This window comes from Phyllobates terribilis, unplaced genomic scaffold (genome assembly GCF_046119375.1).
Source record: "Phyllobates terribilis strain yellow unplaced genomic scaffold, ASM4611937v1 Scaffold_650__1_contigs__length_881393, whole genome shotgun sequence".
NCBI lineage: Eukaryota > Metazoa > Chordata > Amphibia > Anura > Dendrobatidae > Phyllobates > Phyllobates terribilis.
In genome coordinates, this window is record NW_027363410.1 from 113,272 (window position 1) to 139,531 (window position 26,260).

General features: G+C 44.8%; 20 non-coding genes across 20 annotated transcripts; all 20 read right to left on the reverse strand.

The window, feature by feature from the left end:
* Positions 1–257: 257 nt before the first annotated feature.
* Positions 258–448, reverse strand: LOC141235236 (U2 spliceosomal RNA). Its single transcript, XR_012301089.1, has one exon. It is a non-coding gene; the product is annotated as a U2 spliceosomal RNA (small nuclear RNA).
* A 1,115-nt stretch (positions 449–1,563) lies between these two features.
* LOC141235248 (U2 spliceosomal RNA) lies at positions 1,564–1,754 on the reverse strand. The gene has a single exon (XR_012301100.1). It is a non-coding gene; the product is annotated as a U2 spliceosomal RNA (small nuclear RNA).
* A 1,115-nt stretch (positions 1,755–2,869) lies between these two features.
* On the reverse strand, positions 2,870–3,060 carry LOC141235260 (U2 spliceosomal RNA). Its single transcript, XR_012301111.1, has one exon. It is a non-coding gene; the product is annotated as a U2 spliceosomal RNA (small nuclear RNA).
* A 1,115-nt stretch (positions 3,061–4,175) lies between these two features.
* LOC141235271 (U2 spliceosomal RNA) lies at positions 4,176–4,366 on the reverse strand. The gene has a single exon (XR_012301122.1). It is a non-coding gene; the product is annotated as a U2 spliceosomal RNA (small nuclear RNA).
* Positions 4,367–5,481: 1,115 nt separating this feature from the next.
* On the reverse strand, positions 5,482–5,672 carry LOC141235283 (U2 spliceosomal RNA). The gene has a single exon (XR_012301133.1). It is a non-coding gene; the product is annotated as a U2 spliceosomal RNA (small nuclear RNA).
* Positions 5,673–6,784: 1,112 nt separating this feature from the next.
* On the reverse strand, positions 6,785–6,975 carry LOC141235295 (U2 spliceosomal RNA). The gene has a single exon (XR_012301144.1). It is a non-coding gene; the product is annotated as a U2 spliceosomal RNA (small nuclear RNA).
* Positions 6,976–8,090: 1,115 nt separating this feature from the next.
* LOC141235306 (U2 spliceosomal RNA) lies at positions 8,091–8,281 on the reverse strand. Its single transcript, XR_012301155.1, has one exon. It is a non-coding gene; the product is annotated as a U2 spliceosomal RNA (small nuclear RNA).
* A 1,115-nt stretch (positions 8,282–9,396) lies between these two features.
* On the reverse strand, positions 9,397–9,587 carry LOC141235318 (U2 spliceosomal RNA). Its single transcript, XR_012301166.1, has one exon. It is a non-coding gene; the product is annotated as a U2 spliceosomal RNA (small nuclear RNA).
* Positions 9,588–10,702: 1,115 nt separating this feature from the next.
* Positions 10,703–10,894, reverse strand: LOC141235268 (U2 spliceosomal RNA). The gene has a single exon (XR_012301119.1). It is a non-coding gene; the product is annotated as a U2 spliceosomal RNA (small nuclear RNA).
* A 1,113-nt stretch (positions 10,895–12,007) lies between these two features.
* LOC141235330 (U2 spliceosomal RNA) lies at positions 12,008–12,198 on the reverse strand. Its single transcript, XR_012301175.1, has one exon. It is a non-coding gene; the product is annotated as a U2 spliceosomal RNA (small nuclear RNA).
* Positions 12,199–13,313: 1,115 nt separating this feature from the next.
* Positions 13,314–13,505, reverse strand: LOC141235269 (U2 spliceosomal RNA). The gene has a single exon (XR_012301120.1). It is a non-coding gene; the product is annotated as a U2 spliceosomal RNA (small nuclear RNA).
* A 1,113-nt stretch (positions 13,506–14,618) lies between these two features.
* LOC141235341 (U2 spliceosomal RNA) lies at positions 14,619–14,809 on the reverse strand. The gene has a single exon (XR_012301184.1). It is a non-coding gene; the product is annotated as a U2 spliceosomal RNA (small nuclear RNA).
* A 1,115-nt stretch (positions 14,810–15,924) lies between these two features.
* LOC141235352 (U2 spliceosomal RNA) lies at positions 15,925–16,115 on the reverse strand. The gene has a single exon (XR_012301186.1). It is a non-coding gene; the product is annotated as a U2 spliceosomal RNA (small nuclear RNA).
* A 1,115-nt stretch (positions 16,116–17,230) lies between these two features.
* On the reverse strand, positions 17,231–17,421 carry LOC141235363 (U2 spliceosomal RNA). Its single transcript, XR_012301195.1, has one exon. It is a non-coding gene; the product is annotated as a U2 spliceosomal RNA (small nuclear RNA).
* A 1,112-nt stretch (positions 17,422–18,533) lies between these two features.
* On the reverse strand, positions 18,534–18,724 carry LOC141234842 (U2 spliceosomal RNA). The gene has a single exon (XR_012300716.1). It is a non-coding gene; the product is annotated as a U2 spliceosomal RNA (small nuclear RNA).
* Positions 18,725–19,839: 1,115 nt separating this feature from the next.
* LOC141234853 (U2 spliceosomal RNA) lies at positions 19,840–20,030 on the reverse strand. The gene has a single exon (XR_012300717.1). It is a non-coding gene; the product is annotated as a U2 spliceosomal RNA (small nuclear RNA).
* Positions 20,031–21,145: 1,115 nt separating this feature from the next.
* On the reverse strand, positions 21,146–21,337 carry LOC141235270 (U2 spliceosomal RNA). The gene has a single exon (XR_012301121.1). It is a non-coding gene; the product is annotated as a U2 spliceosomal RNA (small nuclear RNA).
* Positions 21,338–22,450: 1,113 nt separating this feature from the next.
* Positions 22,451–22,641, reverse strand: LOC141234855 (U2 spliceosomal RNA). Its single transcript, XR_012300718.1, has one exon. It is a non-coding gene; the product is annotated as a U2 spliceosomal RNA (small nuclear RNA).
* A 1,115-nt stretch (positions 22,642–23,756) lies between these two features.
* Positions 23,757–23,947, reverse strand: LOC141234856 (U2 spliceosomal RNA). The gene has a single exon (XR_012300719.1). It is a non-coding gene; the product is annotated as a U2 spliceosomal RNA (small nuclear RNA).
* A 1,115-nt stretch (positions 23,948–25,062) lies between these two features.
* LOC141235251 (U2 spliceosomal RNA) lies at positions 25,063–25,253 on the reverse strand. Its single transcript, XR_012301103.1, has one exon. It is a non-coding gene; the product is annotated as a U2 spliceosomal RNA (small nuclear RNA).
* Between the last annotated feature and the right edge of the window lie 1,007 nt (positions 25,254–26,260).

Sequence of the window (26,260 nt, forward strand, 5' to 3'; positions counted from 1 at the left end):
TCTGTTTATCCAAAAGGAAGTAAAAAGGGAGAGCTAGAAAGATAGCATTGCATCACATTACATGGCAATGCAATGCACAGTTGCTGAAGTTGAACCAAAATGAGCTTGTAATCTGGCTTCTGCAACTTTGAACATGAAAAATCCAATGAGGAGAAGAAAAGCAAAGCCAAAGAGTCCATCCCAAAATCCGACAAACAAGCAAAATGAACAAAAAACATTGAATTCAATTCTTTCTGATTTTAGAAACTGCATTAAAGAAGGGGTGCACCGGTCCTGGAGATACTGCAATACCAGGTCAATGCGTGGAGTGGACAGAGCAAGCTCTTTTTCCATCTCCCTGTTCTAAAAATCCATTTAATATATGGTCCCCAGATAGGGGACGTATCAGATATTAAACTGATAAGAACAGATACTACACTTGATCTTAGCCAAAAGGCCGAGAAGCGATAACCAGAATTGGTTTCAAACTACGGAGCCACCCAAGGATCCTGAAAAGTCCATTTGTGGAGATGAGCTCCTGGACTCCCGTTAAGAAGACATGTTGTCAACCTCTAGATCCCTTACATGCCTGCACTTTTCGGCTTGCTGCTGCTGCAATCCACGCGTTTTAGATCTGCATAACTCCACCTCTTTAAACACAGCACCTTCACCCCCTGCTGTTCCCACCCGCCTCAACACCGTTGGAAGGGAGGAGAACCAATTAAGGCGGGGGGTGGGGTGGAACGAGCAGCTGTCTACCCTTAGCAGGAGGGCTCCTGATTACATACCTCTCCTGCTGCTGCTGCTGCTGGCTGTCCAGCAGCAGACTGAAGGTGGCTGCTGCTGTGCACAGGTATATAAAGGCTCAGAGCCTATTATGACACGCGCAGCCAGCGTTCCATTGCCACATTCCATCTACTGCAGGCAGGATACCTGGCTGGCTGAATGTCGCTGAGAAGCTCACAGAGACCGCCATAAGCAACAGTTTAACAGAATGCCACAGACTAATCAACCAAACTTTTTGGGTTGGGTTCTCTTTTATAGTCTGCAGGCATTAAATGAAAGAAGTCAGTGTTCCAGCAGAAGGAGACAACGTTTCAGAAAAGGCATTGTAGCAAACCAAAAAAGAAATTTTAAGTGCAGCAGAGTAACCAGCGCACATACCTGTTAGCTCAGGTGAGTTTAAAAGGCTGCTGTTGATAACAAGGGCATTTGCTAAATAGATGGTGTGTGTGCAACAATATACTGAAAGGTCAATTATATTGTGCAGCTTATCTCACCACCTGTAGTTATTTAGGTGAAAGCTCCAAAATGCTTGCCTAATATGTCTGTTTATCCAAAAGGAAGTAAAAAGGGAGAGCTAGAAAGATAGCATTGCATCACATTACATGGCAATGCAATGCACAGTTGCTGAAGTTGAACCAAAATGAGCTTGTAATCTGGCTTCTGCAACTTTGAACATGAAAAATCCAATGAGGAGAAGAAAAGCAAAGCCAAAGAGTCCATCCCAAAATCCGACAAACAAGCAAAATGAACAAAAAACATTGAATTCAATTCTTTCTGATTTTAGAAACTGCATTAAAGAAGGGGTGCACCGGTCCTGGAGATACTGCAATACCAGGTCAATGCGTGGAGTGGACAGAGCAAGCTCTTTTTCCATCTCCCTGTTCTAAAAATCCATTTAATATATGGTCCCCAGATAGGGGACGTATCAGATATTAAACTGATAAGAACAGATACTACACTTGATCTTAGCCAAAAGGCCGAGAAGCGATAACCAGAATTGGTTTCAAACTACGGAGCCACCCAAGGATCCTGAAAAGTCCATTTGTGGAGATGAGCTCCTGGACTCCCGTTAAGAAGACATGTTGTCAACCTCTAGATCCCTTACATGCCTGCACTTTTCGGCTTGCTGCTGCTGCAATCCACGCGTTTTAGATCTGCATAACTCCACCTCTTTAAACACAGCACCTTCACCCCCTGCTGTTCCCACCCGCCTCAACACCGTTGGAAGGGAGGAGAACCAATTAAGGCGGGGGGTGGGGTGGAACGAGCAGCTGTCTACCCTTAGCAGGAGGGCTCCTGATTACATACCTCTCCTGCTGCTGCTGCTGCTGGCTGTCCAGCAGCAGACTGAAGGTGGCTGCTGCTGTGCACAGGTATATAAAGGCTCAGAGCCTATTATGACACGCGCAGCCAGCGTTCCATTGCCACATTCCATCTACTGCAGGCAGGATACCTGGCTGGCTGAATGTCGCTGAGAAGCTCACAGAGACCGCCATAAGCAACAGTTTAACAGAATGCCACAGACTAATCAACCAAACTTTTTGGGTTGGGTTCTCTTTTATAGTCTGCAGGCATTAAATGAAAGAAGTCAGTGTTCCAGCAGAAGGAGACAACGTTTCAGAAAAGGCATTGTAGCAAACCAAAAAAGAAATTTTAAGCGCAGCAGAGTAACCAGCGCACATACCTGTTAGCTCAGGTGAGTTTAAAAGGCTGCTGTTGATAACAAGGGCATTTGCTAAATAGATGGTGTGTGTGCAACAATATACTGAAAGGTCAATTATATTGTGCAGCTTATCTCACCACCTGTAGTTATTTAGGTGAAAGCTCCAAAATGCTTGCCTAATATGTCTGTTTATCCAAAAGGAAGTAAAAAGGGAGAGCTAGAAAGATAGCATTGCATCACATTACATGGCAATGCAATGCACAGTTGCTGAAGTTGAACCAAAATGAGCTTGTAATCTGGCTTCTGCAACTTTGAACATGAAAAATCCAATGAGGAGAAGAAAAGCAAAGCCAAAGAGTCCATCCCAAAATCCGACAAACAAGCAAAATGAACAAAAAACATTGAATTCAATTCTTTCTGATTTTAGAAACTGCATTAAAGAAGGGGTGCACCGGTCCTGGAGATACTGCAATACCAGGTCAATGCGTGGAGTGGACAGAGCAAGCTCTTTTTCCATCTCCCTGTTCTAAAAATCCATTTAATATATGGTCCCCAGATAGGGGACGTATCAGATATTAAACTGATAAGAACAGATACTACACTTGATCTTAGCCAAAAGGCCGAGAAGCGATAACCAGAATTGGTTTCAAACTACGGAGCCACCCAAGGATCCTGAAAAGTCCATTTGTGGAGATGAGCTCCTGGACTCCCGTTAAGAAGACATGTTGTCAACCTCTAGATCCCTTACATGCCTGCACTTTTCGGCTTGCTGCTGCTGCAATCCACGCGTTTTAGATCTGCATAACTCCACCTCTTTAAACACAGCACCTTCACCCCCTGCTGTTCCCACCCGCCTCAACACCGTTGGAAGGGAGGAGAACCAATTAAGGCGGGGGGTGGGGTGGAACGAGCAGCTGTCTACCCTTAGCAGGAGGGCTCCTGATTACATACCTCTCCTGCTGCTGCTGCTGCTGGCTGTCCAGCAGCAGACTGAAGGTGGCTGCTGCTGTGCACAGGTATATAAAGGCTCAGAGCCTATTATGACACGCGCAGCCAGAGTTCCATTGCCACATTCCATCTACTGCAGGCAGGATACCTGGCTGGCTGAATGTCGCTGAGAAGCTCACAGAGACCGCCATAAGCAACAGTTTAACAGAATGCCACAGACTAATCAACCAAACTTTTTGGGTTGGGTTCTCTTTTATAGTCTGCAGGCATTAAATGAAAGAAGTCAGTGTTCCAGCAGAAGGAGACAACGTTTCAGAAAAGGCATTGTAGCAAACCAAAAAAGAAATTTTAAGCGCAGCAGAGTAACCAGCGCACATACCTGTTAGCTCAGGTGAGTTTAAAAGGCTGCTGTTGATAACAAGGGCATTTGCTAAATAGATGGTGTGTGTGCAACAATATACTGAAAGGTCAATTATATTGTGCAGCTTATCTCACCACCTGTAGTTATTTAGGTGAAAGCTCCAAAATGCTTGCCTAATATGTCTGTTTATCCAAAAGGAAGTAAAAAGGGAGAGCTAGAAAGATAGCATTGCATCACATTACATGGCAATGCAATGCACAGTTGCTGAAGTTGAACCAAAATGAGCTTGTAATCTGGCTTCTGCAACTTTGAACATGAAAAATCCAATGAGGAGAAGAAAAGCAAAGCCAAAGAGTCCATCCCCAAATCCGACAAACAAGCAAAATGAACAAAAAACATTGAATTCAATTCTTTCTGATTTTAGAAACTGCATTAAAGAAGGGGTGCACCGGTCCTGGAGATACTGCAATACCAGGTCAATGCGTGGAGTGGACAGAGCAAGCTCTTTTTCCATCTCCCTGTTCTAAAAATCCATTTAATATATGGTCCCCAGATAGGGGACGTATCAGATATTAAACTGATAAGAACAGATACTACACTTGATCTTAGCCAAAAGGCCGAGAAGCGATAACCAGAATTGGTTTCAAACTACGGAGCCACTCAAGGATCCTGAAAAGTCCATTTGTGGAGATGAGCTCCTGGACTCCCGTTAAGAAGACATGTTGTCAACCTCTAAATCCCTTACATGCCTGCACTTTTCGGCTTGCTGCTGCTGCAATCCACGCGTTTTAGATCTGCATAACTCCACCTCTTTAAACACAGCACCTTCACCCCCTGCTGTTCCCACCCGCCTCAACACCGTTGGAAGGGAGGAGAACCAATTAAGGCGGGGGGTGGGGTGGAACGAGCAGCTGTCTACCCTTAGCAGGAGGGCTCCTGATTACATACCTCTCCTGCTGCTGCTGCTGCTGGCTGTCCAGCAGCAGACTGAAGGTGGCTGCTGCTGTGCACAGGTATATAAAGGCTCAGAGCCTATTATGACACGCGCAGCCAGCGTTCCATTGCCACATTCCATCTACTGCAGGCAGGATACCTGGCTGGCTGAATGTCGCTGAGAAGCTCACAGAGACCGCCATAAGCAACAGTTTAACAGAATGCCACAGACTAATCAACCAAACTTTTTGGGTTGGGTTCTCTTTTATAGTCTGCAGGCATTAAATGAAAGAAGTCAGTGTTCCAGCAGAAGGAGACAACGTTTCAGAAAAGGCATTGTAGCAAACCAAAAAAGAAATTTTAAGCGCAGCAGAGTAACCAGCGCACATACCTGTTAGCTCAGGTGAGTTTAAAAGGCTGCTGTTGATAACAAGGGCATTTGCTAAATAGATGGTGTGTGTGCAACAATATACTGAAAGGTCAATTATATTGTGCAGCTTATCTCACCACCTGTAGTTATTTAGGTGAAAGCTCCAAAATGCTTGCCTAATATGTCTGTTTATCCAAAAGGAAGTAAAAAGGGAGAGCTAGAAAGATAGCATTGCATCACATTACATGGCAATGCAATGCACAGTTGCTGAAGTTGAACCAAAATGAGCTTGTAATCTGGCTTCTGCAACTTTGAACATGAAAAATCCAATGAGGAGAAGAAAAGCAAAGCCAAAGAGTCCATCCCAAAATCCGACAAACAAGCAAAATGAACAAAAAACATTGAATTCAATTCTTTCTGATTTTAGAAACTGCATTAAAGAAGGGGTGCACCGGTCCTGGAGATACTGCAATACCAGGTCAATGCGTGGAGTGGACAGAGCAAGCTCTTTTTCCATCTCCCTGTTCTAAAAATCCATTTAATATATGGTCCCCAGATAGGGGACGTATCAGATATTAAACTGATAAGAACAGATACTACACTTGATCTTAGCCAAAAGGCCGAGAAGCGATAACCAGAATTGGTTTCAAACTACGGAGCCACCCAAGGATCCTGAAAAGTCCATTTGTGGAGATGAGCTCCTGGACTCCCGTTAAGAAGACATGTTGTCAACCTTTAGATCCCTTACATGCCTGCACTTTTCGGCTTGCTGCTGCTGCAATCCACGCGTTTTAGATCTGCATAACTCCACCTCTTTAAACACAGCACCTTCACCCCCTGCTGTTCCCACCCACCTCAACACCGTTGGAAGGGAGGAGAACCAATTAAGGCGGGGGGTGGGGTGGAACGAGCAGCTGTCTACCCTTAGCAGGAGGGCTCCTGATTACATACCTCTCCTGCTGCTGCTGCTGGCTGTCCAGCAGCAGACTGAAGGTGGCTGCTGCTGTGCACAGGTATATAAAGGCTCAGAGCCTATTATGACACGCGCAGCCAGCGTTCCATTGCCACATTCCATCTACTGCAGGCAGGATACCTGGCTGGCTGAATGTCGCTGAGAAGCTCACAGAGACCGCCATAAGCAACAGTTTAACAGAATGCCACAGACTAATCAACCAAACTTTTTGGGTTGGGTTCTCTTTTATAGTCTGCAGGCATTAAATGAAAGAAGTCAGTGTTCCAGCAGAAGGAGACAACGTTTCAGAAAAGGCATTATAGCAAACCAAAAAAGAAATTTTAAGCGCAGCAGAGTAACCAGCGCACATACCTGTTAGCTCAGGTGAGTTTAAAAGGCTGCTGTTGATAACAAGGGCATTTGCTAAATAGATGGTGTGTGTGCAACAATATACTGAAAGGTCAATTATATTGTGCAGCTTATCTCACCACCTGTAGTTATTTAGGTGAAAGCTCCAAAATGCTTGCCTAATATGTCTGTTTATCCAAAAGGAAGTAAAAAGGGAGAGCTAGAAAGATAGCATTGCATCACATTACATGGCAATGCAATGCACAGTTGCTGAAGTTGAACCAAAATGAGCTTGTAATCTGGCTTCTGCAACTTTGAACATGAAAAATCCAATGAGGAGAAGAAAAGCAAAGCCAAAGAGTCCATCCCAAAATCCGACAAACAAGCAAAATGAACAAAAAACATTGAATTCAATTCTTTCTGATTTTAGAAACTGCATTAAAGAAGGGGTGCACCGGTCCTGGAGATACTGCAATACCAGGTCAATGCGTGGAGTGGACAGAGCAAGCTCTTTTTCCATCTCCCTGTTCTAAAAATCCATTTAATATATGGTCCCCAGATAGGGGACGTATCAGATATTAAACTGATAAGAACAGATACTACACTTGATCTTAGCCAAAAGGCCGAGAAGCGATAACCAGAATTGGTTTCAAACTACGGAGCCACCCAAGGATCCTGAAAAGTCCATTTGTGGAGATGAGCTCCTGGACTCCCGTTAAGAAGACATGTTGTCAACCTCTAGATCCCTTACATGCCTGCACTTTTCGGCTTGCTGCTGCTGCAATCCACGCGTTTTAGATCTGCATAACTCCACCTCTTTAAACACTGCACCTTCACCCCCTGCTGTTCCCACCCGCCTCAACACCGTTGGAAGGGAGGAGAACCAATTAAGGCGGGGGGTGGGGTGGAACGAGCAGCTGTCTACCCTTAGCAGGAGGGCTCCTGATTACATACCTCTCCTGCTGCTGCTGCTGCTGGCTGTCCAGCAGCAGACTGAAGGTGGCTGCTGCTGTGCACAGGTATATAAAGGCTCAGAGCCTATTATGACACGCGCAGCCAGCGTTCCATTGCCACATTCCATCTACTGCAGGCAGGATACCTGGCTGGCTGAATGTCGCTGAGAAGCTCACAGAGACCGCCATAAGCAACAGTTTAACAGAATGCCACAGACTAATCAACCAAACTTTTTGGGTTGGGTTCTCTTTTATAGTCTGCAGGCATTAAATGAAAGAAGTCAGTGTTCCAGCAGAAGGAGACAACGTTTCAGAAAAGGCATTGTAGCAAACCAAAAAAGAAATTTTAAGCGCAGCAGAGTAACCAGCGCACATACCTGTTAGCTCAGGTGAGTTTAAAAGGCTGCTGTTGATAACAAGGGCATTTGCTAAATAGATGGTGTGTGTGCAACAATATACTGAAAGGTCAATTATATTGTGCAGCTTATCTCACCACCTGTAGTTATTTAGGTGAAAGCTCCAAAATGCTTGCCTAATATGTCTGTTTATCCAAAAGGAAGTAAAAAGGGAGAGCTAGAAAGATAGCATTGCATCACATTACATGGCAATGCAATGCACAGTTGCTGAAGTTGAACCAAAATGAGCTTGTAATCTGGCTTCTGCAACTTTGAACATGAAAAATCCAATGAGGAGAAGAAAAGCAAAGCCAAAGAGTCCATCCCAAAATCCGACAAACAAGCAAAATGAACAAAAAACATTGAATTCAATTCTTTCTGATTTTAGAAACTGCATTAAAGAAGGGGTGCACCGGTCCTGGAGATACTGCAATACCAGGTCAATGCGTGGAGTGGACAGAGCAAGCTCTTTTTCCATCTCCCTGTTCTAAAAATCCATTTAATATATGGTCCCCAGATAGGGGACGTATCAGATATTAAACTGATAAGAACAGATACTACACTTGATCTTAGCCAAAAGGCCGAGAAGCGATAACCAGAATTGGTTTCAAACTACGGAGCCACCCAAGGATCCTGAAAAGTCCATTTGTGGAGATGAGCTCCTGGACTCCCGTTAAGAAGACATGTTGTCAACCTCTAGATCCCTTACATGCCTGCACTTTTCGGCTTGCTGCTGCTGCAATCCACGCGTTTTAGATCTGCATAACTCCACCTCTTTAAACACAGCACCTTCACCCCCTGCTGTTCCCACCCGCCTCAACACCGTTGGAAGGGAGGAGAACCAATTAAGGCGGGGGGTGGGGTGGAACGAGCAGCTGTCTACCCTTAGCAGGAGGGCTCCTGATTACATACCTCTCCTGCTGCTGCTGCTGCTGGCTGTCCAGCAGCAGACTGAAGGTGGCTGCTGCTGTGCACAGGTATATAAAGGCTCAGAGCCTATTATGACACGCGCAGCCAGCGTTCCATTGCCACATTCCATCTACTGCAGGCAGGATACCTGGCTGGCTGAATGTCGCTGAGAAGCTCACAGAGACCGCCATAAGCAACAGTTTAACAGAATGCCACAGACTAATCAACCAAACTTTTTGGGTTGGGTTCTCTTTTATAGTCTGCAGGCATTAAATGAAAGAAGTCAGTGTTCCAGCAGAAGGAGACAACGTTTCAGAAAAGGCATTGTAGCAAACCAAAAAAGAAATTTTAAGCGCAGCAGAGTAACCAGCGCACATACCTGTTAGCTCAGGTGAGTTTAAAAGGCTGCTGTTGATAACAAGGGCATTTGCTAAATAGATGGTGTGTGTGCAACAATATACTGAAAGGTCAATTATATTGTGCAGCTTATCTCACCACCTGTAGTTATTTAGGTGAAAGCTCCAAAATGCTTGCCTAATATGTCTGTTTATCCAAAAGGAAGTAAAAAGGGAGAGCTAGAAAGATAGCATTGCATCACATTACATGGCAATGCAATGCACAGTTGCTGAAGTTGAACCAAAATGAGCTTGTAATCTGGCTTCTGCAACTTTGAACATGAAAAATCCAATGAGGAGAAGAAAAGCAAAGCCAAAGAGTCCATCCCAAAATCCGACAAACAAGCAAAATGAACAAAAAACATTGAATTCAATTCTTTCTGATTTTAGAAACTGCATTAAAGAAGGGGTGCACCGGTCCTGGAGATACTGCAATACCAGGTCAATGCGTGGAGTGGACAGAGCAAGCTCTTTTTCCATCTCCCTGTTCTAAAAATCCATTTAATATATGGTCCCCAGATAGGGGACGTATCAGATATTAAACTGATAAGAACAGATACTACACTTGATCTTAGCCAAAAGGCCGAGAAGCGATAACCAGAATTGGTTTCAAACTACGGAGCCACCCAAGGATCCTGAAAAGTCCATTTGTGGAGATGAGCTCCTGGACTCCCTTTAAGAAGACATGTTGTCAACCTCTAGATCCCTTACATGCCTGCACTTTTCGGCTTGCTGCTGCTGCAATCCACGCATTTTAGATCTGCATAACTCCACCTCTTTAAACACAGCACCTTCACCCCCTGCTGTTCCCACCCGCCTCAACACCGTTGGAAGGGAGGAGAACCAATTAAGGCGGGGGGTGGGGTGGAACGAGCAGCTGTCTACCCTTAGCAGGAGGGCTCCTGATTACATACCTCTCCTGCTGCTGCTGCTGCTGGCTGTCCAGCAGCAGACTGAAGGTGGCTGCTGCTGTGCACAGGTATATAAAGGCTCAGAGCCTATTATGACACGCGCAGCCAGCGTTCCATTGCCACATTCCATCTACTGCAGGCAGGATACCTGGCTGGCTGAATGTCGCTGAGAAGCTCACAGAGACCGCCATAAGCAACAGTTTAACAGAATGCCACAGACTAATCAACCAAACTTTTTGGGTTGGGTTCTCTTTTATAGTCTGCAGGCATTAAATGAAAGAAGTCAGTGTTCCAGCAGAAGGAGACAACGTTTCAGAAAAGGCATTGTAGCAAACCAAAAAAGAAATTTTAAGCGCAGCAGAGTAACCAGCGCACATACCTGTTAGCTCAGGTGAGTTTAAAAGGCTGCTGTTGATAACAAGGGCATTTGCTAAATAGATGGTGTGTGTGCAACAATATACTGAAAGGTCAATTATATTGTGCAGCTTATCTCACCACCTGTAGTTATTTAGGTGAAAGCTCCAAAATGCTTGCCTAATATGTCTGTTTATCCAAAAGGAAGTAAAAAGGGAGAGCTAGAAAGATAGCATTGCATCACATTACATGGCAATGCAATGCACAGTTGCTGAAGTTGAACCAAAATGAGCTTGTAATCTGGCTTCTGCAACTTTGAACATGAAAAATCCAATGAGGAGAAGAAAAGCAAAGCCAAAGAGTCCATCCCAAAATCCGACAAACAAGCAAAATGAACAAAAAACATTGAATTCAATTCTTTCTGATTTTAGAAACTGCATTAAAGAAGGGGTGCACCGGTCCTGGAGATACTGCAATACCAGGTCAATGCGTGGAGTGGACAGAGCAAGCTCTTTTTCCATCTCCCTGTTCTAAAAATCCATTTAATATATGGTCCCCAGATAGGGGACGTATCAGATATTAAACTGATAAGAACAGATACTACACTTGATCTTAGCCAAAAGGCCGAGAGCGATAACCAGAATTGGTTTCAAACTACGGAGCCACCCAAGGATCCTGAAAAGTCCATTTGTGGAGATGAGCTCCTGGACTCCCGTTAAGAAGACATGTTGTCAACCTCTAGATCCCTTACATGCCTGCACTTTTCGGCTTGCTGCTGCTGCAATCCACGCGTTTTAGATCTGCATAACTCCACCTCTTTAAACACAGCACCTTCACCCCCTGCTGTTCCCACCCGCCTCAACACCGTTGGAAGGGAGGAGAACCAATTAAGGCGGGGGGTGGGGTGGAACGAGCAGCTGTCTACCCTTAGCAGGAGGGCTCCTGATTACATACCTCTCCTGCTGCTGCTGCTGCTGGCTGTCCAGCAGCAGACTGAAGGTGGCTGCTGCTGTGCACAGGTATATAAAGGCTCAGAGCCTATTATGACACGCGCAGCCAGCGTTCCATTGCCACATTCCATCTACTGCAGGCAGGATACCTGGCTGGCTGAATGTCGCTGAGAAGCTCACAGAGACCGCCATAAGCAACAGTTTAACAGAATGCCACAGACTAATCAACCAAACTTTTTGGGTTGGGTTCTCTTTTATAGTCTGCAGGCATTAAATGAAAGAAGTCAGTGTTCCAGCAGAAGGAGACAACGTTTCAGAAAAGGCATTGTAGCAAACCAAAAAAGAAATTTTAAGCGCAGCAGAGTAACCAGCGCACATACCTGTTAGCTCAGGTGAGTTTAAAAGGCTGCTGTTGATAACAAGGGCATTTGCTAAATAGATGGTGTGTGTGCAACAATATACTGAAAGGTCAATTATATTGTGCAGCTTATCTCACCACCTGTAGTTATTTAGGTGAAAGCTCCAAAATGCTTGCCTAATATGTCTGTTTATCCAAAAGGAAGTAAAAAGGGAGAGCTAGAAAGATAGCATTGCATCACATTACATGGCAATGCAATGCACAGTTGCTGAAGTTGAACCAAAATGAGCTTGTAATCTGGCTTCTGCAACTTTGAACATGAAAAATCCAATGAGGAGAAGAAAAGCAAAGCCAAAGAGTCCATCCCAAAATCCGACAAACAAGCAAAATGAACAAAAAACATTGAATTCAATTCTTTCTGATTTTAGAAACTGCATTAAAGAAGGGGTGCACCGGTCCTGGAGATACTGCAATACCAGGTCAATGCGTGGAGTGGACAGAGCAAGCTCTTTTTCCATCTCCCTGTTCTAAAAATCCATTTAATATATGGTCCCCAGATAGGGGACGTATCAGATATTAAACTGATAAGAACAGATACTACACTTGATCTTAGCCAAAAGGCCGAGAAGCGATAACCAGAATTGGTTTCAAACTACGGAGCCACCCAAGGATCCTGAAAAGTCCATTTGTGGAGATGAGCTCCTGGACTCCCGTTAAGAAGACATGTTTTCAACCTCTAGATCCCTTACATGCCTGCACTTTTCGGCTTGCTGCTGCTGCAATCCACGCGTTTTAGATCTGCATAACTCCACCTCTTTAAACACAGCACCTTCACCCCCTGCTGTTCCCACCCGCCTCAACACCGTTGGAAGGGAGGAGAACCAATTAAGGCGGGGGGTGGGGTGGAACGAGCAGCTGTCTACCCTTAGCAGGAGGGCTCCTGATTACATACCTCTCCTGCTGCTGCTGCTGCTGGCTGTCCAGCAGCAGACTGAAGGTGGCTGCTGCTGTGCACAGGTATATAAAGGCTCAGAGCCTATTATGACACGCGCAGCCAGCGTTCCATTGCCACATTCCATCTACTGCAGGCAGGATACCTGGCTGGCTGAATGTCGCTGAGAAGCTCACAGAGACCGCCATAAGCAACAGTTTAACAGAATGCCACAGACTAATCAACCAAACTTTTTGGGTTGGGTTCTCTTTTATAGTCTGCAGGCATTAAATGAAAGAAGTCAGTGTTCCAGCAGAAGGAGACAACGTTTCAGAAAAGGCATTGTAGCAAACCAAAAAAGAAATTTTAAGCGCAGCAGAGTAACCAGCGCACATACCTGTTAGCTCAGGTGAGTTTAAAAGGCTGCTGTTGATAACAAGGGCATTTGCTAAATAGATGGTGTGTGTGCAACAATATACTGAAAGGTCAATTATATTGTGCAGCTTATCTCACCACCTGTAGTTATTTAGGTGAAAGCTCCAAAATGCTTGCCTAATATGTCTGTTTATCCAAAAGGAAGTAAAAAGGGAGAGCTAGAAAGATAGCATTGCATCACATTACATGGCAATGCAATGCACAGTTGCTGAAGTTGAACCAAAATGAGCTTGTAATCTGGCTTCTGCAACTTTGAACATGAAAAATCCAATGAGGAGAAGAAAAGCAAAGCCAAAGAGTCCATCCCAAAATCCGACAAACAAGCAAAATGAACAAAAAACATTGAATTCAATTCTTTCTGATTTTAGAAACTGCATTAAAGAAGGGGTGCACCGGTCCTGGAGATACTGCAATACCAGGTCAATGCGTGGAGTGGACAGAGCAAGCTCTTTTTCCATCTCCCTGTTCTAAAAATCCATTTAATATATGGTCCCCAGATAGGGGACGTATCAGATATTAAACTGATAAGAACAGATACTACACTTGATCTTAGCCAAAAGGCCGAGAGCGATAACCAGAATTGGTTTCAAACTACGGAGCCACCCAAGGATCCTGAAAAGTCCATTTGTGGAGATGAGCTCCTGGACTCCCGTTAAGAAGACATGTTGTCAACCTCTAGATCCCTTACATGCCTGCACTTTTCGGCTTGCTGCTGCTGCAATCCACGCGTTTTAGATCTGCATAACTCCACCTCTTTAAACACAGCACCTTCACCCCCTGCTGTTCCCACCCGCCTCAACACCGTTGGAAGGGAGGAGAACCAATTAAGGCGGGGGGTGGGGTGGAACGAGCAGCTGTCTACCCTTAGCAGGAGGGCTCCTGATTACATACCTCTCCTGCTGCTGCTGCTGCTGGCTGTCCAGCAGCAGACTGAAGGTGGCTGCTGCTGTGCACAGGTATATAAAGGCTCAGAGCCTATTATGACACGCGCAGCCAGCGTTCCATTGCCACATTCCATCTACTGCAGGCAGGATACCTGGCTGGCTGAATGTCGCTGAGAAGCTCACAGAGACCGCCATAAGCAACAGTTTAACAGAATGCCACAGACTAATCAACCAAACTTTTTGGGTTGGGTTCTCTTTTATAGTCTGCAGGCATTAAATGAAAGAAGTCAGTGTTCCAGCAGAAGGAGACAACGTTTCAGAAAAGGCATTGTAGCAAACCAAAAAAGAAATTTTAAGCGCAGCAGAGTAACCAGCGCACATACCTGTTAGCTCAGGTGAGTTTAAAAGGCTGCTGTTGATAACAAGGGCATTTGCTAAATAGATGGTGTGTGTGCAACAATATACTGAAAGGTCAATTATATTGTGCAGCTTATCTCACCACCTGTAGTTATTTAGGTGAAAGCTCCAAAATGCTTGCCTAATATGTCTGTTTATCCAAAAGGAAGTAAAAAGGGAGAGCTAGAAAGATAGCATTGCATCACATTACATGGCAATGCAATGCACAGTTGCTGAAGTTGAACCAAAATGAGCTTGTAATCTGGCTTCTGCAACTTTGAACATGAAAAATCCAATGAGGAGAAGAAAAGCAAAGCCAAAGAGTCCATCCCAAAATCCGACAAACAAGCAAAATGAACAAAAAACATTGAATTCAATTCTTTCTGATTTTAGAAACTGCATTAAAGAAGGGGTGCACCGGTCCTGGAGATACTGCAATACCAGGTCAATGCGTGGAGTGGACAGAGCAAGCTCTTTTTCCATCTCCCTGTTCTAAAAATCCATTTAATATATGGTCCCCAGATAGGGGACGTATCAGATATTAAACTGATAAGAACAGATACTACACTTGATCTTAGCCAAAAGGCCGAGAAGCGATAACCAGAATTGGTTTCAAACTACGGAGCCACCCAAGGATCCTGAAAAGTCCATTTGTGGAGATGAGCTCCTGGACTCCCGTTAAGAAGACATGTTGTCAACCTCTAGATCCCTTACATGCCTGCACTTTTCGGCTTGCTGCTGCTGCAATCCACGCGTTTTAGATCTGCATAACTCCACCTCTTTAAACACAGCACCTTCACCCCCTGCTGTTCCCACCCGCCTCAACACCGTTGGAAGGGAGGAGAACCAATTAAGGCGGGGGGTGGGGTGGAACGAGCAGCTGTCTACCCTTAGCAGGAGGGCTCCTGATTACATACCTCTCCTGCTGCTGCTGCTGCTGGCTGTCCAGCAGCAGACTGAAGGTGGCTGCTGCTGTGCACAGGTATATAAAGGCTCAGAGCCTATTATGACACGCGCAGCCAGCGTTCCATTGCCACATTCCATCTACTGCAGGCAGGATACCTGGCTGGCTGAATGTCGCTGAGAAGCTCACAGAGACCGCCATAAGCAACAGTTTAACAGAATGCCACAGACTAATCAACCAAACTTTTTGGGTTGGGTTCTCTTTTATAGTCTGCAGGCATTAAATGAAAGAAGTCAGTGTTCCAGCAGAAGGAGACAACGTTTCAGAAAAGGCATTGTAGCAAACCAAAAAAGAAATTTTAAGCGCAGCAGAGTAACCAGCGCACATACCTGTTAGCTCAGGTGAGTTTAAAAGGCTGCTGTTGATAACAAGGGCATTTGCTAAATAGATGGTGTGTGTGCAACAATATACTGAAAGGTCAATTATATTGTGCAGCTTATCTCACCACCTGTAGTTATTTAGGTGAAAGCTCCAAAATGCTTGCCTAATATGTCTGTTTATCCAAAAGGAAGTAAAAAGGGAGAGCTAGAAAGATAGCATTGCATCACATTACATGGCAATGCAATGCACAGTTGCTGAAGTTGAACCAAAATGAGCTTGTAATCTGGCTTCTGCAACTTTGAACATGAAAAATCCAATGAGGAGAAGAAAAGCAAAGCCAAAGAGTCCATCCCAAAATCCGACAAACAAGCAAAATGAACAAAAAACATTGAATTCAATTCTTTCTGATTTTAGAAACTGCATTAAAGAAGGGGTGCACCGGTCCTGGAGATACTGCAATACCAGGTCAATGCGTGGAGTGGACAGAGCAAGCTCTTTTTCCATCTCCCTGTTCTAAAAATCCATTTAATATATGGTCCCCAGATAGGGGACGTATCAGATATTAAACTGATAAGAACAGATACTACACTTGATCTTAGCCAAAAGGCCGAGAAGCGATAACCAGAATTGGTTTCAAACTACGGAGCCACCCAAGGATCCTGAAAAGTCCATTTGTGGAGATGAGCTCCTGGACTCCCGTTAAGAAGACATGTTGTCAACCTCTAGATCCCTTACATGCCTGCACTTTTCGGCTTGCTGCTGCTGCAATCCACGCGTTTTAGATCTGCATAACTCCACCTCTTTAAACACAGCACCTTCACCCCCTGCTGTTCCCACCCACCTCAACACCGTTGGAAGGGAGGAGAACCAATTAAGGCGGGGGGTGGGGTGGAACGAGCAGCTGTCTACCCTTAGCAGGAGGGCTCCTGATTACATACCTCTCCTGCTGCTGCTGCTGCTGGCTGTCCAGCAGCAGACTGAAGGTGGCTGCTGCTGTGCACAGGTATATAAAGGCTCAGAGCCTATTATGACACGCGCAGCCAGCGTTCCATTGCCACATTCCATCTACTGCAGGCAGGATACCTGGCTGGCTGAATGTCGCTGAGAAGTTCACAGAGACCGCCATAAGCAACAGTTTAACAGAATGACACAGACTAATCAACCAAACTTTTTGGGTTGGGTTCTCTTTTATAGTCTGCAGGCATTAAATGAAAGAAGTCAGTGTTCCAGCAGAAGGAGACAACGTTTCAGAAAAGGCATTGTAGCAAACCAAAAAAGAAATTTTAAGCGCAGCAGAGTAACCAGCGCACATACCTGTTAGCTCAGGTGAGTTTAAAAGGCTGCTGTTGATAACAAGGGCATTTGCTAAATAGATGGTGTGTGTGCAACAATATACTGAAAGGTCAATTATATTGTGCAGCTTATCTCACCACCTGTAGTTATTTAGGTGAAAGCTCCAAAATGCTTGCCTAATATGTCTGTTTATCCAAAAGGAAGTAAAAAGGGAGAGCTAGAAAGATAGCATTGCATCACATTACATGGCAATGCAATGCACAGTTGCTGAAGTTGAACCAAAATGAGCTTGTAATCTGGCTTCTGCAACTTTGAACATGAAAAATCCAATGAGGAGAAGAAAAGCAAAGCCAAAGAGTCCATCCCAAAATCCGACAAACAAGCAAAATGAACAAAAAACATTGAATTCAATTCTTTCTGATTTTAGAAACTGCATTAAAGAAGGGGTGCACCGGTCCTGGAGATACTGCAATACCAGGTCAATGCGTGGAGTGGACAGAGCAAGCTCTTTTTCCATCTCCCTGTTCTAAAAATCCATTTAATATATGGTCCCCAGATAGGGGACGTATCAGATATTAAACTGATAAGAACAGATACTACACTTGATCTTAGCCAAAAGGCCGAGAAGCGATAACCAGAATTGGTTTCAAACTACGGAGCCACCCAAGGATCCTGAAAAGTCCATTTGTGGAGATGAGCTCCTGGACTCCCGTTAAGAAGACATGTTGTCAACCTCTAGATCCCTTACATGCCTGCACTTTTCGGCTTGCTGCTGCTGCAATCCACGCGTTTTAGATCTGCATAACTCCACCTCTTTAAACACAGCACCTTCACCCCCTGCTGTTCCCACCCGCCTCAACACCGTTGGAAGGGAGGAGAACCAATTAAGGCGGGGGGTGGGGTGGAACGAGCAGCTGTCTACCCTTAGCAGGAGGGCTCCTGATTACATACCTCTCCTGCTGCTGCTGCTGGCTGTCCAGCAGCAGACTGAAGGTGGCTGCTGCTGTGCACAGGTATATAAAGGCTCAGAGCCTATTATGACACGCGCAGCCAGCGTTCCATTGCCACATTCCATCTACTGCAGGCAGGATACCTGGCTGGCTGAATGTCGCTGAGAAGCTCACAGAGACCGCCATAAGCAACAGTTTAACAGAATGCCACAGACTAATCAACCAAACTTTTTGGGTTGGGTTCTCTTTTATAGTCTGCAGGCATTAAATGAAAGAAGTCAGTGTTCCAGCAGAAGGAGACAACGTTTCAGAAAAGGCATTGTAGCAAACCAAAAATGAAATTTTAAGCGCAGCAGAGTAATCAGCGCACATACCTGTTAGCTCAGGTGAGTTTAAAAGGCTGCTGTTGATAACAAGGGAATTTGCTAAATAGATGGTGTGTGTGCAACAATATACTGAAAGGTCAATTATATTGTGCAGCTTATCTCACCACCTGTAGTTATTTAGGTGAAAGCTCCAAAATGCTTGCCTAATATGTCTGTTTATCCAAAAGGAAGTAAAAAGGGAGAGCTAGAAAGATAGCATTGCATCACATTACATGGCAATGCAATGCACAGTTGCTGAAGTTGAACCAAAATGAGCTTGTAATCTGGCTTCTGCAACTTTGAACATGAAAAATCCAATGAGGAGAAGAAAAGCAAAGCCAAAGAGTCCATCCCAAAATCCGACAAACAAGCAAAATGAACAAAAAACATTGAATTCAATTCTTTCTGATTTTAGAAACTGCATTAAAGAAGGGGTGCACCGGTCCTGGAGATACTGCAATACCAGGTCAATGCGTGGAGTGGACAGAGCAAGCTCTTTTTCCATCTCCCTGTTCTAAAAATCCATTTAATATATGGTCCCCAGATAGGGGACGTATCAGATATTAAACTGATAAGAACAGATACTACACTTGATCTTAGCCAAAAGGCCGAGAAGCGATAACCAGAATTGGTTTCAAACTACGGAGCCACCCAAGGATCCTGAAAAGTCCATTTGTGGAGATGAGCTCCTGGACTCCCGTTAAGAAGACATGTTGTCAACCTCTAGATCCCTTACATGCCTGCACTTTTCGGCTTGCTGCTGCTGCAATCCACGCGTTTTAGATCTGCATAACTCCACCTCTTTAAACACAGCACCTTCACCCCCTGCTGTTCCCACCCGCCTCAACACCGTTGGAAGGGAGGAGAACCAATTAAGGCGGGGGGTGGGGTGGAACGAGCAGCTGTCTACCCTTAGCAGGAGGGCTCCTGATTACATACCTCTCCTGCTGCTGCTGCTGCTGGCTGTCCAGCAGCAGACTGAAGGTGGCTGCTGCTGTGCACAGGTATATAAAGGCTCAGAGCCTATTATGACACGCGCAGCCAGCGTTCCATTGCCACATTCCATCTACTGCAGGCAGGATACCTGGCTGGCTGAATGTCGCTGAGAAGCTCACAGAGACCGCCATAAGCAACAGTTTAACAGAATGCCACAGACTAATCAACCAAACTTTTTGGGTTGGGTTCTCTTTTATAGTCTGCAGGCATTAAATGAAAGAAGTCAGTGTTCCAGCAGAAGGAGACAACGTTTCAGAAAAGGCATTGTAGCAAACCAAAAAATAAATTTTAAGCGCAGCAGAGTAACCAGCGCACATACCTGTTAGCTCAGGTGAGTTTAAAAGGCTGCTGTTGATAACAAGGGCATTTGCTAAATAGATGGTGTGTGTGCAACAATATACTGAAAGGTCAATTATATTGTGCAGCTTATCTCACCACCTGTAGTTATTTAGGTGAAAGCTCCAAAATGCTTGCCTAATATGTCTGTTTATCCAAAAGGAAGTAAAAAGGGAGAGCTAGAAAGATAGCATTGCATCACATTACATGGCAATGCAATGCACAGTTGCTGAAGTTGAACCAAAATGAGCTTGTAATCTGGCTTCTGCAACTTTGAACATGAAAAATCCAATGAGGAGAAGAAAAGCAAAGCCAAAGAGTCCATCCCAAAATCCGACAAACAAGCAAAATGAACAAAAAACATTGAATTCAATTCTTTCTGATTTTAGAAACTGCATTAAAGAAGGGGTGCACCGGTCCTGGAGATACTGCAATACCAGGTCAATGCGTGGAGTGGACAGAGCAAGCTCTTTTTCCATCTCCCTGTTCTAAAAATCCATTTAATATATGGTCCCCAGATAGGGGACGTATCAGATATTAAACTGATAAGAACAGATACTACACTTGATCTTAGCCAAAAGGCCGAGAAGCGATAACCAGAATTGGTTTCAAACTACGGAGCCACCCAAGGATCCTGAAAAGTCCATTTGTGGAGATGAGCTCCTGGACTCCCGTTAAGAAGACATGTTGTCAACCTCTAGATCCCTTACATGCCTGCACTTTTCGGCTTGCTGCTGCTGCAATCCACGCATTTTAGATCTGCATAACTCCACCTCTTTAAACACAGCACCTTCACCCCCTGCTGTTCCCACCCACCTCAACACCGTTGGAAGGGAGGAGAACCAATTAAGGCGGGGGGTGGGGTGGAACGAGCAGCTGTCTACCCTTAGCAGGAGGGCTCCTGATTACATACCTCTCCTGCTGCTGCTGCTGCTGGCTGTCCAGCAGCAGACTGAAGGTGGCTGCTGCTGTGCACAGGTATATAAAGGCTCAGAGCCTATTATGACACGCGCAGCCAGCGTTCCATTGCCACATTCCATCTACTGCAGGCAGGATACCTGGCTGGCTGAATGTCGCTGAGAAGCTCACAGAGACCGCCATAAGCAACAGTTTAACAGAATGCCACAGACTAATCAACCAAACTTTTTGGGTTGGGTTCTCTTTTATAGTCTGCAGGCATTAAATGAAAGAAGTCAGTGTTCCAGCAGAAGGAGACAACGTTTCAGAAAAGGCATTGTAGCAAACCAAAAAAGAAATTTTAAGCGCAGCAGAGTAACCAGCGCACATACCTGTTAGCTCAGGTGAGTTTAAAAGGCTGCTGTTGATAACAAGGGCATTTGCTAAATAGATGGTGTGTGTGCAACAATATACTGAAAGGTCAATTATATTGTGCAGCTTATCTCACCACCTGTAGTTATTTAGGTGAAAGCTCCAAAATGCTTGCCTAATATGTCTGTTTATCCAAAAGGAAGTAAAAAGGGAGAGCTAGAAAGATAGCATTGCATCACATTACATGGCAATGCAATGCACAGTTGCTGAAGTTGAACCAAAATGAGCTTGTAATCTGGCTTCTGCAACTTTGAACATGAAAAATCCAATGAGGAGAAGAAAAGCAAAGCCAAAGAGTCCATCCCAAAATCCGACAAACAAGCAAAATGAACAAAAAACATTGAATTCAATTCTTTCTGATTTTAGAAACTGCATTAAAGAAGGGGTGCACCGGTCCTGGAGATACTGCAATACCAGGTCAATGCGTGGAGTGGACAGAGCAAGCTCTTTTTCCATCTCCCTGTTCTAAAAATCCATTTAATATATGGTCCCCAGATAGGGGACGTATCAGATATTAAACTGATAAGAACAGATACTACACTTGATCTTAGCCAAAAGGCCGAGAGCGATAACCAGAATTGGTTTCAAACTACGGAGCCACCCAAGGATCCTGAAAAGTCCATTTGTGGAGATGAGCTCCTGGACTCCCGTTAAGAAGACATGTTGTCGACCTCTAGATCCCTTACATGCCTGCACTTTTCGGCTTGCTGCTGCTGCAATCCACGCGTTTTAGATCTGCATAACTCCACCTCTTTAAACACAGCACCTTCACCCCCTGCTGTTCCCACCCGCCTCAACACCGTTGGAAGGGAGGAGAACCAATTAAGGCGGGGGGTGGGGTGGAACGAGCAGCTGTCTACCCTTAGCAGGAGGGCTCCTGATTACATACCTCTCCTGCTGCTGCTGCTGCTGGCTGTCCAGCAGCAGACTGAAGGTGGCTGCTGCTGTGCACAGGTATATAAAGGCTCAGAGCCTATTATGACACGCGCAGCCAGCGTTCCATTGCCACATTCCATCTACTGCAGGCAGGAAACCTGGCTGGCTGAATGTCGCTGAGAAGCTCACAGAGACCGCCATAAGCAACAGTTTAACAGAATGCCACAGACTAATCAACCAAACTTTTTGGGTTGGGTTCTCTTTTATAGTCTGCAGGCATTAAATGAAAGAAGTCAGTGTTCCAGCAGAAGGAGACAACGTTTCAGAAAAGGCATTGTAGCAAACCAAAAAAGAAATTTTAAGCGCAGCAGAGTAACCAGCGCACATACCTGTTAGCTCAGGTGAGTTTAAAAGGCTGCTGTTGATAACAAGGGCATTTGCTAAATAGATGGTGTGTGTGCAACAATATACTGAAAGGTCAATTATATTGTGCAGCTTATCTCACCACCTGTAGTTATTTAGGTGAAAGCTCCAAAATGCTTGCCTAATATGTCTGTTTATCCAAAAGGAAGTAAAAAGGGAGAGCTAGAAAGATAGCATTGCATCACATTACATGGCAATGCAATGCACAGTTGCTGAAGTTGAACCAAAATGAGCTTGTAATCTGGCTTCTGCAACTTTGAACATGAAAAATCCAATGAGGAGAAGAAAAGCAAAGCCAAAGAGTCCATCCCAAAATCCGACAAACAAGCAAAATGAACAAAAAACATTGAATTCAATTCTTTCTGATTTTAGAAACTGCATTAAAGAAGGGGTGCACCGGTCCTGGAGATACTGCAATACCAGGTCAATGCGTGGAGTGGACAGAGCAAGCTCTTTTTCCATCTCCCTGTTCTAAAAATCCATTTAATATATGGTCCCCAGATAGGGGACGTATCAGATATTAAACTGATAAGAACAGATACTACACTTGATCTTAGCCAAAAGGCCGAGAAGCGATAACCAGAATTGGTTTCAAACTACGGAGCCACCCAAGGATCCTGAAAAGTCCATTTGTGGAGATGAGCTCCTGGACTCCCGTTAAGAAGACATGTTGTCAACCTCTAGATCCCTTACATGCCTGCACTTTTCGGCTTGCTGCTGCTGCAATCCACGCGTTTTAGATCTGCATAACTCCACCTCTTTAAACACAGCACCTTCACCCCCTGCTGTTCCCACCCGCCTCAACACCGTTGGAAGGGAGGAGAACCAATTAAGGCGGGGGGTGGGGTGGAACGAGCAGCTGTCTACCCTTAGCAGGAGGGCTCCTGATTACATACCTCTCCTGCTGCTGCTGCTGCTGGCTGTCCAGCAGCAGACTGAAGGTGGCTGCTGCTGTGCACAGGTATATAAAGGCTCAGAGCCTATTATGACACGCGCAGCCAGCGTTCCATTGCCACATTCCATCTACTGCAGGCAGGAAACCTGGCTGGCTGAATGTCGCTGAGAAGCTCACAGAGACCGCCATAAGCAACAGTTTAACAGAATGCCACAGACTAATCAACCAAACTTTTTGGGTTGGGTTCTCTTTTATAGTCTGCAGGCATTAAATGAAAGAAGTCAGTGTTCCAGCAGAAGGAGACAACGTTTCAGAAAAGGCATTGTAGCAAACCAAAAAAGAAATTTTAAGCGCAGCAGAGTAACCAGCGCACATACCTGTTAGCTCAGGTGAGTTTAAAAGGCTGCTGTTGATAACAAGGGCATTTGCTAAATAGATGGTGTGTGTGCAACAATATACTGAAAGGTCAATTATATTGTGCAGCTTATCTCACCACCTGTAGTTATTTAGGTGAAAGCTCCAAAATGCTTGCCTAATATGTCTGTTTATCCAAAAGGAAGTAAAAAGGGAGAGCTAGAAAGATAGCATTGCATCACATTACATGGCAATGCAATGCACAGTTGCTGAAGTTGAACCAAAATGAGCTTGTAATCTGGCTTCTGCAACTTTGAACATGAAAAATCCAATGAGGAGAAGAAAAGCAAAGCCAAAGAGTCCATCCCAAAATCCGACAAACAAGCAAAATGAACAAAAAACATTGAATTCAATTCTTTCTGATTTTAGAAACTGCATTAAAGAAGGGGTGCACCGGTCCTGGAGATACTGCAATACCAGGTCAATGCGTGGAGTGGACAGAGCAAGCTCTTTTTCCATCTCCCTGTTCTAAAAATCCATTTAATATATGGTCCCCAGATAGGGGACGTATCAGATATTAAACTGATAAGAACAGATACTACACTTGATCTTAGCCAAAAGGCCGAGAAGCGATAACCAGAATTGGTTTCAAACTACGGAGCCACCCAAGGATCCTGAAAAGTCCATTTGTGGAGATGAGCTCCTGGACTCCCGTTAAGAAGACATGTTGTCAACCTCTAGATCCCTTACATGCCTGCACTTTTCGGCTTGCTGCTGCTGCAATCCACGCGTTTTAGATCTGCATAACTCCACCTCTTTAAACACAGCACCTTCACCCCCTGCTGTTCCCACCCGCCTCAACACCGTTGGAAGGGAGGAGAACCAATTAAGGCGGGGGGTGGGGTGGAACGAGCAGCTGTCTACCCTTAGCAGGAGGGCTCCTGATTACATACCTCTCCTGCTGCTGCTGCTGCTGGCTGTCCAGCAGCAGACTGAAGGTGGCTGCTGCTGTGCACAGGTATATAAAGGCTCAGAGCCTATTATGACACGCGCAGCCAGCGTTCCATTGCCACATTCCATCTACTGCAGGCAGGATACCTGGCTGGCTGAATGTCGCTGAGAAGCTCACAGAGACCGCCATAAGCAACAGTTTAACAGAATGCCACAGACTAATCAACCAAACTTTTTGGGTTGGGTTCTCTTTTATAGTCTGCAGGCATTAAATGAAAGAAGTCAGTGTTCCAGCAGAAGGAGACAACGTTTCAGAAAAGGCATTGTAGCAAACCAAAAAAGAAATTTTAAGCGCAGCAGAGTAACCAGCGCACATACCTGTTAGCTCAGGTGAGTTTAAAAGGCTGCTGTTGATAACAAGGGCATTTGCTAAATAGATGGTGTGTGTGCAACAATATACTGAAAGGTCAATTATATTGTGCAGCTTATCTCACCACCTGTAGTTATTTAGGTGAAAGCTCCAAAATGCTTGCCTAATATGTCTGTTTATCCAAAAGGAAGTAAAAAGGGAGAGCTAGAAAGATAGCATTGCATCACATTACATGGCAATGCAATGCACAGTTGCTGAAGTTGAACCAAAATGAGCTTGTAATCTGGCTTCTGCAACTTTGAACATGAAAAATCCAATGAGGAGAAGAAAAGCAAAGCCAAAGAGTCCATCCCAAAATCCGACAAACAAGCAAAATGAACAAAAAACATTGAATTCAATTCTTTCTGATTTTAGAAACTGCATTAAAGAAGGGGTGCACCGGTCCTGGAGATACTGCAATACCAGGTCAATGCGTGGAGTGGACAGAGCAAGCTCTTTTTCCATCTCCCTGTTCTAAAAATCCATTTAATATATGGTCCCCAGATAGGTGACGTATCAGATATTAAACTGATAAGAACAGATACTACACTTGATCTTAGCCAAAAGGCCGAGAAGCGATAACCAGAATTGGTTTCAAACTACGGAGCCACCCAAGGATCCTGAAAAGTCCATTTGTGGAGATGAGCTCCTGGACTCCCGTTAAGAAGACATGTTGTCAACCTCTAGATCCCTTACATGCCTGCACTTTTCGGCTTGCTGCTGCTGCAATCCACGCGTTTTAGATCTGCATAACTCCACCTCTTTAAACACAGCACCTTCACCCCCTGCTGTTCCCACCCGCCTCAACACCGTTGGAAGGGAGGAGAACCAATTAAGGCGGGGGGTGGGGTGGAACGAGCAGCTGTCTACCCTTAGCAGGAGGGCTCCTGATTACATACCTCTCCTGCTGCTGCTGCTGCTGGCTGTCCAGCAGCAGACTGAAGGTGGCTGCTGCTGTGCACAGGTATATAAAGGCTCAGAGCCTATTATGACACGCGCAGCCAGCGTTCCATTGCCACATTCCATCTACTGCAGGCAGGATACCTGGCTGGCTGAATGTCGCTGAGAAGCTCACAGAGACCGCCATAAGCAACAGTTTAACAGAATGCCACAGACTAATCAACCAAACTTTTTGGGTTGGGTTCTCTTTTATAGTCTGCAGGCATTAAATGAAAGAAGTCAGTGTTCCAGCAGAAGGAGACAACGTTTCAGAAAAGGCATTGTAGCAAACCAAAAAAGAAATTTTAAGCGCAGCAGAGTAACCAGCGCACATACCTGTTAGCTCAGGTGAGTTTAAAAGGCTGCTGTTGATAACAAGGGCATTTGCTAAATAGATGGTGTGTGTGCAACAATATACTGAAAGGTCAATTATATTGTGCAGCTTATCTCACCACCTGTAGTTATTTAGGTGAAAGCTCCAAAATGCTTGCCTAATATGTCTGTTTATCCAAAAGGAAGTAAAAAGGGAGAGCTAGAAAGATAGCATTGCATCACATTACATGGCAATGCAATGCACAGTTGCTGAAGTTGAACCAAAATGAGCTTGTAATCTGGCTTCTGCAACTTTGAACATGAAAAATCCAATGA